Raw genomic sequence first — 16,992 nt, forward strand, 5'->3', positions numbered from 1 at the left:
AAAAAGCAAAAAAAAAAAAAAAAGAAAACACGGCGCAGCGGGGGAGGGGGAAACAAAACAAAAACGGCGCGGCTGGAGCGGCAAAGCAGGGGTGGAGGGGAGAAACAACGGCGCGGCCGGCAAAGCAGGGGAAAAAACAAAACACAAAAAACCCTACAGGGTGGCCAGAGCCAAGGTGCAGAGGGACTCCCTGTGCTGCAGAGTGCGCGCCCGGTTTAATGGGGAGGGGGAGGGAGCGGGGGGGGAGAGAGAAGGGGAGCGGCCAGCGCTTCAGCGGGGCGCTCGCCATGCGGCCCCGACTGCCGCGCCGCCTGCCGGGAGGGCTCTGCGCCGCTCCGGTCGGCAGGGAGGGAAGGACGTGGGCTGCCCTGCCGAGTTTGCTGCAGGGCGCTCCCCTCCTCCGCCCCCTACAGGGCGGCCAGAGCAGCGAACAAAAGAAAGAAAGAAAGAAAGAAAGAAAGAAAGAAAGAAAGAAAGAAAGAAAGAAAGGAAAAAAAAGCGGCCATGCCACCCTAGGAATGGGCGGGATGCCGCCCTGTAGAATCTGCCACCCCAAGCACGAGCTTGCTCAGCTAGTGCCTGGAGCTGGACCTGGGTCTAAGCACCTCTGGGATTATCCCGTTTGTAAGTTTCATGAGCTAATGCTTATAAATGTTTTGCTACTGTTTGGATGTAGTAAATGGCTTGTTTTTTTAGGATTTTTAGGCATGTTTAGAGCAATTGTATAAATACAATTTAGTCTTTGGATTTAATAAAGGAATTTATGGTTAAATTAGTGTTCTGGTATTATCCTGCAGAAATAATAATAATTCCAGTGTATGACAACTGCAAACAAAAAATGGCTCAATGCTGCCTCCTGATGCAGGCCAATGTTTATTGGAAATTCTCTGATGTAGCCGCATTTGGCTTTGACTATGGTAGTCACTCCATCATACATAACCTGGATTAGATGGACAGATCCTTCTGGCACTCCCCTCCATTACAAACTCCACCAAACAAATTGTTTTGGTACATGATCACACACCTTCTCCAAGCCCACAAAGACCATACCCAGTTGCCATCTCTTTTCATCTCCATGAGGATTTGTAGAGCAAACATGGTGTCAATTGTACTCCATCCTGGCATAAATCCATGCTGACCATTAGAATCATAGATTATTAGGGTTGGAAGGGACCTCAGGCAATCATCTAGTCCAACCCCCTGCTCAAAGCAGGACCAATCCCCAAATGGCCCCCTCAGGGATTGAACTCATCAACCCTGGGTTTAGCAGGCCAATGCTCAAACCACTGAGCTAGACCATTCTAAATTTCAACTGTTCCATGCAGATGCTACTCAACAATCTTCTCCCATACTTTTATAGCATGTGACATCAGCTTAACTTAGGGTGACCAGACAGCAAATGTGAAAAATCGGGATGGGGGGGTAATAGGAGCCCAGATAAGAAAAAGACCCCAAAATCGGGTCTGTCCCTATAAAATTGGGACATCTGGTCACCCTAGCTTAACTGGGCGATAATTAGCACACAGTGTAATATCTCCTTTATGTTTAAAAATGGGCATCAAAGAGCTTTCGTGACATTCATCTGGAATTTTCTCTTTCTTAGAATATCATTGAACAGACATAAAATATGCGACACTTTCCCTTCCCAGATTCGTTAGCACATCCACTGATACTTCGTCATGTGCTTCTACAACCTCTTCCTCCTGTACGCAATCTGTTACGTCTGGTTCGGCTTACGTGTTCTTTGTTCCTCCCTTGGAGTCGCCTCATTCATCACTCTTCAATAAAATCACTCCAGACGTCATAGATGGATTCACCATTCATTTTCAGTACGCCACGTTCATTTCTAATATAAGCAAACTCGTTGGCATCCCTCTTCGTTTTCTTTCTTGCCTTAGCAAGTTTGTAGATGGGCTTTTCTCCATCATATCCTCCTAATTGATTGTATAGCTCATCACAGGCCAAATTTTTAGCTGTCACAACATTTCTTTTGACCTCTTTTTTTGCTTCCATATACACTGCTCAAGCCACTGGCCTGCCATTTTTTAAGTTACCTTTTTCTTCTCAATGGATTCTTTAACTTGAGGATTCTGCCACCAAATATCCCTTTGTATCCTTTTCAGTTTCATCAATCCTAAGAAGTCATGGGCCATTTCCAGCTACATTAACTTTAGTTTGTACCAGTTGTCCTCCACATACCCCTGTGTGTAGTCAGGAAATATATGCATTACTTCTTGTTTAAAGATTTTTTTCATTCCCATCAGTGATTTGAGCATTGGCCTGCTAAACCCAGGGTTGTGAGTTCAATCCTTGAGGGGGCCATTTAGGGATTGGTCCTGCTTTGAGCAGGGGGTTGGACTAGATGACCTCCTGAGGTCCCTTCCAACCCTAATAATCTATGATTCTAAGTTTCTACCACTTAGGCCTTTGCGGTGCCTAGGGGTTCAGCTGTTTCCAAGCTTCTCTGCATTCTGATGTCCATAAGAAGTCTGCATTATATCACAATGTAGTTGCTGGATATTACTTTACAATTGATTATTCATGATCACTTCTTTTAAAAAGAAATTCATTTTGGACTCGTGTCCTCCACTGGCTTAGGTTATAAGGTGGTTTTCCCTCTTCTGAAAGTGTGTGTTTGCAGTCACCAGTGCCAGACAAGTCTGTAGGGCCATTTCCTTCTCCAAATTTCTGGTTCCAAGGCTGAGCCCTCCATGGACTGTTTCATATCCAGTCTTTGCAGTTCCATGTGCATTTAGATGTGCTCCCATAATTATCTTCTCACTGGATGGTATGTTTCCAATTAAGGCACAACTCATCAAAAGACTCCTTTTTTTTACCTTTGATCGTCTCCTAACTGTGATGCACACCCCTTTACTATACGGAGAGTTACCTCTTCCCAACACAGTTTACTTCTCGTCAGTTGGTCCGAACTTCTGGTAACCTCTGTTACGTACCTCTGCCTGGTTTCATCCAGAATAACTCCAATACTATTTCAGGAGGTTGAAACCCCTGAATAGTAGATTTTTGTAACCCTTCACTAGTATCTTCGCTTTACAACCTTTCCATTTAGTCTCTTGTACACATCCCATATGTACTCTTCCCCTCTTTAAGATCTCATACAGCTCCAGGCTTCTTCCCGTCAGCATTCTTACGTTCCATCTTGCATACCTTCGCTTACTCCACTTGCTCGCTCACTTCTTTAACTGTAGCAGCCCTTGCCCAGTTACCGCGATCAGGCCAGGCGATTCTACGTCGCTTGTGAGGAACGCTCTAGCCCTCTGAGGGACAATTGACATGGACACCAGTTCACATAAGCATATCTATTAGACAAGCTTTACAGGTCAGGCATCCAAGCCTAACCTCCTTAGTTTGCAGTCGGCGTTTCCCTTCTCCTGCATGAGCTGCCTACCAAGGCTACCGAACCCAACCTGCCCCAGCAAGATTTATTTTAAGGCAGTTTTTATTCACCTTGATGTCCTCGTCATAGGGCCGATGTGGCAATTTATTTCAGTAGCCACGTTACCAGCTACATCACACCCTGCTGAGAGATGCCACCACTTGGTCTGTGACTGCTTGTTGGATATTCACAACTGTCCTCCATCTGCAGAACGTTCTTCTATCTACCGCCCAGGAAAAATTCTTATTCTGATTGACAAAAGTCACTTTTCTAGCCTCTTCCTGATTTTTCCCACAGCTCAGATGCACCTTGTGGTACATGTGACACACAGAGGAATCTAGCTTAATCTGGAAAACTTCCTGGAATACAGAGCTGAGCCATTTATCTCATACCTCAGAAGAAGACACTAGGTAGGGATGATTTGAGTGTGATGGATTTTTAAAAAACTGAAACTGTCAGTGAATTCCTTTACCCAAATCAGACTACTGGTTAGCACATAAGTGCAAGCTCAAAGACATACCAGAAACGCACAAATGTATATGGGTTACTGTTGGTCAATCTGCAACCCATGCTACATGCCAGTTATTTCACTTAATATGCATAGAAGCTATAGGCATAAGAATAGAGATAAATGGAGGAGGTTTTCAAAAGTGCTGAAGGGATTTAGGAGCCCTGTTCCCATTGACTTTCAATGGGATTAATGCTCCAAAAATCCCATAGGGGCTTCTGAAAATCTTCCCCAGCTCTAGACCAACATCTGTGGCTCATTTGGCTGGCAGTCTGGGCTGAGCTAGTATTCTAAATGGCTAATATGGGACCCTTTCTTTGTGTTGGTTGCTAACACTACATATGGCATCTTGTTTTCCTTTATGTAACATTTTTAGCTACATCCTGCTAATTTTTCTTTACCTTACACAATTGTATTCCTCTTATATATTAGAAATCTCTTCTTAATCCCCCCTTTTTTGGAGTACAAAACTAACTGGGTTAACCTATAGCCCTCTTTATAAACATTTAAGACTATCCCGCATTCCAGCTGCCGTCTTTGCACATCTGTCATCTTGTCAATAGCCTGTAATATGGCACCCAGCATTTTCCACAGTCCTTCAGGTGTGATGGTTTCTGGAGCCCTTTGTATATTTCTATAATCTCTTCTGATTTGTTCTGTGCCTTTGATACATCTCAGGGTTTTGTTTACTTTCTTTATTGCTGCCAGACACTGCACTGACTATTTTAAGATTACATCTCCCATCAATCTCAGATCCTTTTCCTGAGAACCTTTCAGAGGGGGTTTGAAAAGATTTACAAAATGAATGTGAGACAAGAGTGTGCAGGTCCATTTTACAGAAAAGGGTGCAATATTCCTTGGAGAACTGGTATAATATGAGGGGCAGTAGGAAAACAAAAGCTAACTTTTTTTTTTAAATAATTTCACTGATTTCTGAAATGAAGCCCCAGAGGTAGAAAGATCATAGAATCATAGAATCATAGAATCTCAGGGTTGGAAGGGACCTCAGGAGGTCATCTAGTCCAACCCCCTGCTCAAAACAGGACCAAACCCAACTAAATCATCCCAGCCAGGGCTTTGTCAAGCCTGACCTTAAAAACCTCTAAGATGCCACAAAGGATTCAGAAGATAGACTACATGTCTGTATACAACAATCCATTGTTTAAAGCCATGATTTTCAGCATTATCCCTTTGGCTATGTTTTGACCCAGTCTTATTTGATGTATGTTTCTTCACGTTAAACTGCATGCACCACTAATCTGGCTGAGATCTCCCTTTATCTGTGTTTCTTTGAATGGAGTCTCCTTATTTGGTACAAACAAGTCTACTCAATTTTATTATTTGCAAACCTGTATGCCTTGCAGCATGTACTTTGCTCCAGGTGAATGTGTGTAATCTGCAAAGGATAGGGAAAAAGCAGAATGTTATGCTGATTGGTGGTGTTGGTTTCTTCCTTGCATCCATCCATCTATCCTAATTCACCCATAACTATCGCATTTAGTACTTAAAATGATCAGAATCAATTTAACATCACAGTGTGACCTTCAGAAAGGAAGTTAATTTCCTATTAAGTTTAGAATTTCACTGTTAATACAGAACATACTAAATTTATATCATCATGGTTAAAGTCCTTGGGGAGGACAGTTTATAATGTTGACTTCTTTCCCCTGAGAATTTGTGACTCTTGTTTCACAAATGGCTTAAAACCTCCTAATGGTGTCAATGTAAGACTACCACTTTTCCTACTTTTCTGGTCTTACTGTTGCTTGCGGGGAGATAGCTAAGATAAGTGGTTACAGCTGATGCTAGTATTGTAGATGCTGCTAGCTAAGGATACTGAAAAAGGAATATGTCCACATTCCTTAAAGGGTAACGCAATATTTCTTCCATGAGCTCAGCTTTCATTCAAGCCTAGCATGCAATCTGAACTGGAAACTTCTTCTGGACATCAGCTTAATGCATATCGTATGTTAATTCTGCAACATATGCCTGAGAGATTTCCTCCCTTCCTTCAGCTAATATTTTGGAGTTTATCATAACATGTAGAAGTTCCTAATCCACTAGAAATGGGTATTCTTTGATGGGATGGTTGACTATACCATACACAACTTGAAGACCAAGGCATATACTTTGATTTTATGAATCTTGAGAGCCTGGAGCAGCCCCTAATATATTCATTAAGGGCTGCTCCAGACTCTTGATGTATATTTTTACAGTTGCCTCTTCTGATCTAAGTAGCCGGCCAACATACAGGTCCTCCCAGAGTTGTTCCTGTTAGGAGGAGAAATTGATGATACCAAGTCAGGCCTGTTCATTTGTGCAACCCTGTTTATTTACAAAGAACGTCCTGATCAAGGGATGCCCAATCATGAGTTGGACCCCCCAAATCAGGAGATTACTTAAAACAAATTACATGGTGTGTTTTTTCCCTCTGTTTTTGATCTTTGAATGCCACCTGCCCATCCCGCATGTGTGGGTGACAATTAGTGTTGCCAGCTCTCCCTTATCGGGTAAGGGGATTTTGGCCTCCACTGTAGGATCTCACCCCCACATCTGCCCAGCAGTTAATTCTGCCCCCAAATCTCAAATCCTATCCAGCTCCTCAGCCTGACCTCTGCTCTTCCTGGGGTTCTTCACCCCCCTCGCAGGGCTGGGGGGTGCTTATAGTAGGGAACCATTCTTCCCAGGCTGGATGGGCAGCTCCAGGGCCACATGCACATACACAGTGCAACCTCTTTATTCTGTATGTGCAAGGCAGCGCATTCCCCCAAAACTGACAGCCCCTTGTTTTTAAATACAGAAGGAACTTTTTGAGAATTGACAAATAAATCCATGATTTGGTTCATTAAAGGACATAGTTTTTAATCAATTAATCAATTTAAGGTGTTCAGCATCTAGTCAGTCTTTTTTGTCCCACGTGGTCTCAGGAATGGAACAATGCAGACACCTTACACGTTCCATATAGTTAAAAATTAATTGAAATCTAGTGGATGGGCTATATTTGAAGGAAATAGGTTGTAATGAACGGAAGTTATTAATTATTGCTGTCTCTAATTGCTATGATTATGCAGAGTACAGAAAGACTCGAGCTAACAGCTCCAGTTAATTCTGAAGTGGGGCCATTGTGAGATCAGTGGTAATTCAACCAGTCACTGCCTTTCCTCCCCAGCTAATTTACAGGCAACATTTCTCCCGGCTGTAATAGGTCAGTGGTGTGAAAGCATCTGAACACCTGTGTCAAGAGCTCTGATTGTTCGATTGCTTGGTCCAACTGACCCTGTTTTTAAAACAGCATGCAAGCTTGGTCATCCGGGCCTGAAAGCCTCCCTGTGACGCTGCTGACTAAGTTCCACTGTGCACTGAGGCAACACATCCTCCTCCTGAGGCAGGAGTGCACTGGGAGCACCTTAACTACAGAGACACTGGGACTCGGGGGCTGGCCCTCCCTGCCCCTCACTCCATATAATAGCCAGAGTCACTAACATAAGCCCTTTGAACAAATAAGTCAGTTGCAAAATTAAGGGCTAGTACTCTTTGTTCACTTCATGCTGATCTCGCAATGCAAAGGGGGGTTACCTGGCTGGTGTGCTTTGGCTGAATCTGCCCTTTAAAATTAAAAGAAATAAAAGTTCATATACTATATATTCAATTCTTAGAAATACTGCATGGTAGCTTCCTCTTTGGGTTTCTTGTTCAGCCTTTGTGTACTCAGGGCCGGCTCCAGCGTTTTTGCCGCCCTGGAGAGTTTACAATCTGAAGCACTGACCTAGAGAAGATGGGATGAACTAAAATCAGCAGAGATGGTTGAATCAGAATTTTGTTGTTTGTCCCCAGTTAATTTGGGGGAGAGAGAGGGAGTGTGTCTGATATGAGCTAGTTTTGTGGGTAGTCCTGGGTAAAATTAGTCTTTAAAAGGGAATTTAAATAGGAAGAGGGCAGAGAGCTGGGATGAGAGCCGCACCCTCCACTCTGGCGCCTGTACACTGGATAAAGCAGTGCAAAGGAGCTCTATAGGTGAAAAGTTCCAGTTGTGGGAGAATTGCCCCAGTGCCGGCACTGAGGGAGATAGCTCCAGGGACCCCCCACTGACGACTTGGCATGTGGGGCATACTAGAGCTGAGCACAGGTGCAGGAGGGGGCATGGCAGGAGCGAAGCTGCAGCATGCCGTGCTCTTGCGATTTCAGGTAGTGCTGCAGCTGCTGTAATGTAGACACAGGGCCGGCTCCAGGCACCAGCAGAGCAAGCAGGTGCTTGGGGTGGCCAATACAAAGGGTCCGGGTCTTTGGCAGCAATTCGGTGGCAGGTCCCTCGGTCCCTCTCGGAGTGAAGGACCTGCTGCCAAAGAATGAAGCGGTGGCGGTAGAGCTGCCGCCGAAGTACCGCCGATTGCGGCTTCCCCCCCCCCCGCCGCTTGGGGCGGCAAAAACACTGGAGCCGGCCCTGTGTAGACAGGCCCCCAGGACTGTCTAAATTATGGCTGGGGCAGACCTGGATCAGGAGAAGAGTTCAAAGGTGACTTAAAGGCACAGGACAGAATCTCAGGCTGGTGTACTAGGACTGAGTGATGGCTCAGTGCATAGAGGCAGCAGGGAAGAAGGCATGTGGGCCTTGATTCAGCAAAGCACTTAATTTTTAAGCATGTGTTTAAGTCCCACTTAAGGTAATAGGACCTAAGCATGCACTTAAAGCTAAGATTGTGCTTAGTGCTCTATTGAATAAGGATGGATTTATTCATAGATTTATAGACTCTGCGGACAAAAGGGACCATTGTGATCAAGACTAGCTGTATAACGCAGGCCAGAGAGCATCTCCAAAATAATTCCTAGAGCAGATCTTTACAAAAAACATCTAATCTTGTTTTAAAAATTGCCAGACACTGAGGATCCACTATAAACCTTGGTAAGCTGTTCCAGGGGTTACTCCCACCGTTAAAAATGTAGGTTTTATTTCCAGTCTGGATTTGTCTACTTTCATCTTCCAGCCATTGGATCGTTTTATCTCTGTCTCTGCTAGATTGAAGAGGCCATTATTAAATATTTGCTCCCCACGTAAGTACTTACAGACTGTATACAAGCCACCCTTTAACCTTACCTTTGTTAAGCTAAATAGACTGAGCTCCTTGAAAACAATGAGGAGTCTGGTGGCACCAGACTCCTCATTGTTTTTGTGGATACAGACTACCCCTCTGATACTGAGCTCCTTGAGTCTATCACTATTAGACATGTTTTTAATCATTCTTGTGGCTCTTTTCTGACCCTCTCCAACTTACCAACATCCTTCTTGAATTGTGGGCACCAGAACTGGACACAATATTCAAGCAGCAGTCACACTGTTGCCAAAGCCACAGGTAAAATAATCTCTCTCCTCCTACTTGAGATTCCCCTCTTTATGCAACCAAGGATTGCATTCACCCTTTTGGCCACAGCCTTGCAGCATATTCAACTGATTATCCACCCAACCCTCTGACTTAAAGGTAAGCATGTGCTTAAGTGCTTTGCTGAATCAGGGCCAAAAACAAGAGTAGGAGAAAGAAACAAAGACGATGCCAAAGCTGACTTTGAATCAGTCTCCCAAACTCAAAAAGAGTCTTTTAATGTGCTTTGGATCAGGCCCTGGTGTAATGAAGCTGATATGGAGATATGTGATATGAAATGAGAGCCATGTTGTAGGTCTGGGTCCAGTTGTGTGGGATCTGGAAGGAAATGTATGCTATGTATTTCTAAAATCATTTGATAGTATTGACATGTTATAGGTGTTAAATTTTAAAAGAAAAATATAGGCAAGGAGTTCTGAACAATGATGAAGTAATGAAAACTTTGTGAAAGATGCTATTCATAAAGAGTAGGGGAGGCAATACTTAGCAAATGTGAACCTATACCAATCAGCTGATCCAGGTGACGTGTATCACAATGTTAGGGAAATTGGTAGCTGAACCTTACAGCCACAAATATTTCTGAAACATTACAACAATATCAGGAGGTACTAGAGAATGGCAGAAAGCAAATGTGGTACCAATCTTCAGAAAAGAAAAACACATTAATCTTGGCAGTTACAGTCTGCTAAATCTAATTTTAATCCATAGTAAATTAATGGAACAATTATTAAAGATCTACAGGTACTTACCTAAAGGAAATGGAATCATAAGCGAAAAACAGACTGTGTTTGTACAGGCACTCAGATGCCATGGTGAGGTGTGTCACAGTTAGACAGACAGAGAGCCAATGGTGCCAGACAAGCTTGATTGCTTTGTTTGACAGAATTACAAAATTAGTGGATGAAGGAAACTTGACACGCTTACTAGATCTGGAGTTTAGTAAAGCATGTGATAGCCTCTTATGGAATGAAACCTGACTCTAACAATTAACTCAGATTGGCTTGGATATAAAAAACTGTCACATGGATCAGGAACTGGTTGCTATCCATGTGGCAGCATTCATACCTAAGGATATCTACTTGTGGGATACTGCAGTGATGTGTATCTTATTTAAGATCTTCATTAATGATCTTGAAGGAATGTGTAAAAGGAACGTTAATTACATTTGCAGAGGATACTAAAATGGGTGGGTGTTGCAAACACTCACGTGGAAAGAAATACAAAAAAACCCTAGAGAAATTAGAAGTATGAGCAGAAAACAGCAAAATCATATTCAAATAAATCATTTGGGGAACATAATCTGAAGCACTGATTTGCTGTGGGAGACAGAATTCTGGCAAGCAATAATGCTGAAAAAGCACTTGGACTGACATGCCTATATAGTTTGTTCAGTAAAGTACTGAATTTTTAATCTGAAGGCCCAGGATTCAAGCACCTGTGTAGACAAAAACATCTGGATGCTAGGACAATGAGTGTAGTAAAAGAATCTGAATAGTCATGAAATTATAGAACTGTTTTGATGCCAGGCCATTTTTTAAACTTGTCAGTGTGACTTGGGAGCATCACATCATTTAGCACCAAAGAACAATATCTCTTTATATGTATTTGTGGATAATCTAAGCACTATACCCAGATGCACAGACACTCTTTTCTTAACCTGTGTATTACATAATGTTTAACATTCTCTTTAATCACATGTCGAGGTGTTACTTAATATTGCATAGCAGAGTTTTATTTGAAAATGAAACTCTCAGGATAGATCTTGTATAACTCTTAAAATCTAGTTTTGTTTCCCTACTGAAATTTGTCTTATTCCTTGGCTCAAATACTTCTGTTTTGCTCTTCCAGGTGCTAGAATATAGGCTCTGATAATATTATCAAGAAAGCAAAGCATTAACTTGTTCTTTTTTGTGCATTCGCTCCTCTTTTCTGCTCATAGCACACTAATAATTACTTGAGGACCCTGATTTATCAAAGTAGTCTAACTGGGGTGAACCATAAGTACAGGAAAACATCTGTACTCAGGATAATACTTAAGCATGTGCTTAATTTTAAGCAGAAGCTTAAGTGCTGCCCTGAGTAGCAATGGAGTTAAGCATATGCTTAAGTGCTTTCCTGAATCAGGGACCAAGTTAGGCAAGCAGGATTTATCCCATTGTCCCATAAACAATATTGGGAGTACAAGGACTGTGCAGATGTGTCTGGTGACTGGGATATAATTTGGTATACTGTTCATTGTTATATTCATGGCATACAGAAAGAGAAGTTAGACAGAAATACAAAATGCTCTCGCTAGAAGGTTGCAATGTAACGCTACTTAATTTCTTAGGATTCAGAGCAAGAATACACAAGAACCAAAAAACAGAGAGAAAACAGGCTGCTCCCTAAAACACAAGCACAACTCACCCCACCTTACTCTAAGCTGCTGGCTACAGGCTGACTCCTGTCATTCCCATGCTTCCCTACAGAGCCCCCTGGCTTGTAAGCAGGACCAGGAAGCCCCACTCTTAAAGTGGTAGCTTGAAATCCTAACACAGTCCTCACTACACCACTCTCATATATGAACAGGTACAGTGGTGCTATGTACCTTTATATTCCTGATTTGGTTCTCTAGAGGGGAGTCTGCTGACTAAGGGATGCTTACCCTGCAGTTCGTGAAGTCACTGGGGATCTTGGGTGAGGAAAGACTGCAAAGATGTAGCCCTGGGTGCTTTGTAGAATCAAGTTTACTACTTTTTAAAAACACCCCAGAAGCACTTGTGTTCTATACATGTGACAAGTTTGCCTCTATATAGTTTTTCTGCCTTTTCTTATAGAAAACATTTCAATTTTACATCATTTGCACAAAACAAACAAAAAAATCTCAAGAAAAATATTAATAATTTCAGCAAGCACTTTCCAGCCCCAAGGCCCTTTACAAACATCTAAAATATAGTAAAGTATAAACTAACAATAACAAGATTATACTATTTGTTATTACTTACAGCTGCATAGTTATAATTACCAGAAGGGTGGAGGCACACAGCCCCCCACCTTAAGCTTTCAACGTGGAGAGGAGACAGCTGTGTTTTTGTCCTTCTCCCCATCGGCGTATAATTTTTGGTGGTGTCCAGAACGGATCCAAGCAGAGCCGTCCTGTCCATAGGACAGACCAGGGCAACTGCCCCAAGCCCCGCGCTTTGGGGAGCCCCGGGCTTCAGGGGGACGCAGCGTCCAGGACCGCCTGGGGGTTTAGCCGGGGGCCTGGCACCAGCAGCAGCGAGCAACCTGGCCCCAGCCCACCCCGCTCCGCCCCACCGGCTCCCGGTGGCACTCGAGGGAGGAGGTGGAAGCTGGAAAGAGGTGGGGTGGGCGGTTGGCAAAGGGGTGGAATGGGGGCAGGGAGGGGTTGAGCAGGGGCAGGAAGAGGCAAAGTGAAGTGGGGTGAGCTGGGGCTGGGTCTCTCGCTGCTGCCGGCACCAGACTCCTCGCTCCCCCATGCCATCCTGGACCCCACATCCCCCTGAAGTGCGGGGCCCGGGGCGGTTGTCTCAGTCCGTCATAAGGATGGGATGGATCTGAAAATAGCAGCCCAAACATTGGGGGAGGCAGGCCCATGTTCCTGAATATTGGTGGCGCACGGGCACCAAGGGCTCATATAACTCGCCACCTATGCTTCTCCCCACTCGAATCTAGCTAACCCACACACCCTTCTCACCTGCACTGCCGGTCTGCTTCCTCTCCTGCAAGGACTGCAGGGGGAGCTCCTGGAGGGCAGATATTGGAGGGGACAGAAGGCAGACCTGGGAGGATGGGGTGGGGTAGGGTGGGGGGAGGTGGGGAAGCAGGAAGTATGGGAGTGGAAAAGAGACATAGATTGGGAGGATGAAAGTTGAGTATGGGGGTGGGGAGTAAGAGACTAGGGGGAAGGCATGGAAAATGGGGTAGGCGGGGACTGAAAGGGATGTAGGTGGGCACTGGGGGAGAAGTTAGGTACAAGGTTGGAAGCTGATGGGAAGCACAGGCAAGGATGACACAAAGGGAACCCATGGGATAAAGTAGAGAGGTGCGGATCTCGGGCAAAGATGGGGATTTGGTGGACAGCTGTGGGGAGGCAGCTGAAGCAGAAAGAGGAGAGTAGTCAGGAAGAAGAAGCAATGGAAAGAGACAGAAAGCTGGAGGGGGTAGAAGGTGTTACTGGAGGCTTTTTAATATGTGCATATGTGTAGATAGGTGAGTTATGCAGGTAGTTAACAGAAAGTGCATCATTTACTGGTGTACAAAGATATGTTACATTGTTTATGAATTTGTCATAGCAATGAAGTGAGTGTTGCACACTGCAAATAGCTCCCAGATTGCAAAGCTCTTAAAATGATGTGAGCTGCTGGAACAGTTTGAAAGCGACTTGTTGCTGAGTGTCCTGACACCATCCAGCATCTTTACAGTATTGCTAACCCCCAAATTCAAAACACGGTAGTCAGACCCCCAAAAGTCAAGAGATTGGCCCCCAAGGCAAGAGATTTATTTTAAAAAGCCCAAACAATTATACTGTTTTTTTTGCTCTGTCTTGATTTTTGAACTCTCCTTGTCCACCATGTCTGTGCGTGTATGACTTAGTGTTGCCAGTGCTCCCAAATGCATAGCGTGGTGCTGGCCCCCACTACTGGCTGTCTGATGGTGTGGCAGTCCCAGTGTCTCCCCCAAAAATCTAATTAATTGTGTTTCCCCCCATCCCTACATCTACCCACCCCCTAGATCATCAAGTAAATATGCAGCTCCCCAACCCTCAGTGCTGCCACCATATCAGTACTGCCCTCCACCTCTGCCCTCCAGCAGCTGCAGAAGTTCTTCATCCTCCTCTCCCTACCAGTCCTGGCATTGCAGGAACATAAGAGCGGCCATACTGGGTCAGACCAAAGGTCCATCTAGCCCAGTATCCTGTCTTCCGACAGTGGCCAATGCCAGGTGCTCCAGAGGGAGTGGACCTAACAGGTAATCATCAAGTGATCCATCTCCTGTTGTCCACTGCCAGCTTCTGGCAGTCAGAGGTTTAGGGACAGCCAGAGTATGGGGTTGCATCCCTGACCATCTTTGGATAATAGCCATCGATGGACCTATCCTCCATGAACTTATCTAGTTATTTTCTGAATCCCATTATAGTTTTGCCCTTTACAACATCCCCTGGCAACAAGATCCACAGGTTGATTGTGTGTTGTGTGAAGTACTTCCTTTTGTTTGCCTATTAATTTCATTGGGTGGCCACTGGTTGGTTATGTGGAGAAGTAAATAACACATCCTTGTTCACTTTCTGCACACCATACATGATTCTATAGATCTCTATCTATCTTGGTCATCTCTTTCCCAAGTCCTAGTCTTTTTATTCTTTCCTCATACGAAAGCTATTCCATACCCCTAATCATTTTGTTGCCATTCTCCGTAGAGGGTGACCAGATGTTCCATTTTGGCCAGGATAGTCTCTTTTTAAAGCTCTGACCTGGCTGTCTCGACTTTTTTGGCAAACGTGAGCATTGATCTCATTTGCTCTTGCCAATTTGATCAGTTGGCAAGAGGAAATGGGACAAATGCTCACTTCTGTCAAAAAGTGGGGTGTGGAGGAACATGTAGGGGGAGTGAGTGGCGATGCCAGGCCCACACAGAGGGGGAGGCGGGGCTTGGGTGGGGGACAAGCAGGGCTCTACCAAGCAGTGACGCCAGCTCCAGCCTCCCATGGGAGGGGGGAGGAGGGGAGGGCTAGCCCAACAGAGTGTCCAGAACGACATGCAGTATTCAAGGTGCGGACGAACCATGAATTTATTTAGTGGCATTATGATGTTTTCTGACTTCTCATCTATCCTTTTCCTAATGGTTCATAACATTCTGTTTGCTTTTTTGACTGCCGCTGCATATTGAGTGGATGTCAGGGAACTATTGACAATGACTCCAAGATCTCCTTCTTGAGTGGTAACAGCTAATTCAGACCCCATCATTTTGTATGTATCGCTGGGATGATGTTTTCCAATGTGCATTACTTTGCATTTATCAACATTGAATTTCATCTGCCATTTTGTTGCCCAGTCACACAGTTTTGTGAGATCCTTTTGTAGCTCTTCACAGTAAGTAATTTTGTATGGAGAGGGGAGAGGAGAAGAGCAGAGAACTGACTGATTCATTGTATGAATTGCTGGGCTCTTTCTGCTCCCTCTCCCTGCTTCCCCTCAGTAGCCAGAGTTTTTTGGGATGGGGATGAGGGGAGAGCTTTGCCTGACTCCTGCAGCCACCCTGATTGGCTGCTCTTCCCTTAGGAGGCAGGGCAATGGGGAAAGCAGCCAGTTAGAAGGGTGTTTCCTCTTGAGCATGGCTGAACATCCCACCTGAGTGGGAGCTTCTTAGACTGGTTCCCGCAGGGGCTAAGATCTAGTTACTAGTAATAACCCTCCTGTCAGAAGAGCTGGAAGAGGAAGTCCAAGGAGAGGCAGGGTAGGGAGGGAAGAGAGAAATATGCAGACTGGGGTGGGAGAGAGGGAAGAGGATGGAATTTGAGACCCCTTTTGTGCAGAGGGAGAGGAAGCTAAGGGAAGCCGAGAGGTTGAATGGAGGGGTAGGCGAGGCAAATAGAGCTATGGTCAGGGTACCAGGAGAGAAGTGGGGAGAACTAGGAGGTTTTGGATGGTAGGAGCAATGGAGAGAGGAGTGAGACAGGAAAGGTATGGAAAGCTTTAGGGACAAGGTGGAGAGCATGGGCATCAGCTTCAGATTGCAGCTGAGGAAACCTGGAGGTGCATGGTGTTGTAGGAGCAGCAGTGATCTGTATGCTATGTATAACCTGTATGTTCAAAAGGTCTGTTACGCCTCCCCCCCTCCTTTGTCTCCTCTCCCTCTTTGAATACCTGTGAAGTGGCTTACCCTTTTCCCCTTCCTTCTGGAATTAGGTTGACCAGACAGCAAATGTGAAAAATCGGGATGGGGGTGGGGGGTAATAGGAGCCTATATAAGAAAAAAAAATAAAAAATTAGGACTGTAACCTATAAAGTCGGGACATCTGGTCACCCTACCTGGAATGCTTGTGGAATGAATGGCCTGGTTCAACTGCTGGAAGATCAGAAGAGCTCCCAGGTAGACAAGGTATCTGGGACTCTAATTAGGCAGCGCTCACACGCCCAGTGCATGGGCACTTCACTGACACTGCCCAAGGTGGAGCGTGACCAACCAGACACAGCCAAGTCATCTCTAGTCGTAGGCCATGAGGAGCAGGTCCGTAAAAGGGGAAGGGGCCATGTGCTCGGCAGTGCACTCACAAGATTGTACCTCCTGTGAAGGCCCTTTGCCCAGACTGCCTGGCCAGTGGTTCCCCGCGTTACATTCCATCTTGCCTCAGGAAAACTTACCTTCATCGCACCATCCATGGCTGCGCTGTGGGACACTTACCTTGAAGGATCTTGACATCTCCAGTGCTGTGCCTGTCCTGGGAGCATGAGTATGTGAGTGTGACCCCTCCCCTTCTTTTGAGCTTATCTATCAATATAATAAACGTGCTGCTTTCTGCCAAACTCTGGTGGGTCATTAGTGCACCCTAAGCTTACTAACTGGCCCAATTTTGGGTAACACATGCTGCTCCGGGAGCATGGCCAAAGGGCAGTGCTGAAGTTCAGAGTGCTTGGGTGGAGAGGGAGGAAGAGTGGGGTGACCATGGGGGCATTGTGCTGTTGTGCAGGATACGGAGGGGGGCTTTCCCT

The sequence above is a fragment of the Mauremys mutica genome, chromosome 5 (genome assembly GCF_020497125.1).
Source record: "Mauremys mutica isolate MM-2020 ecotype Southern chromosome 5, ASM2049712v1, whole genome shotgun sequence".
Lineage (NCBI taxonomy): Eukaryota > Metazoa > Chordata > Testudines > Geoemydidae > Mauremys > Mauremys mutica.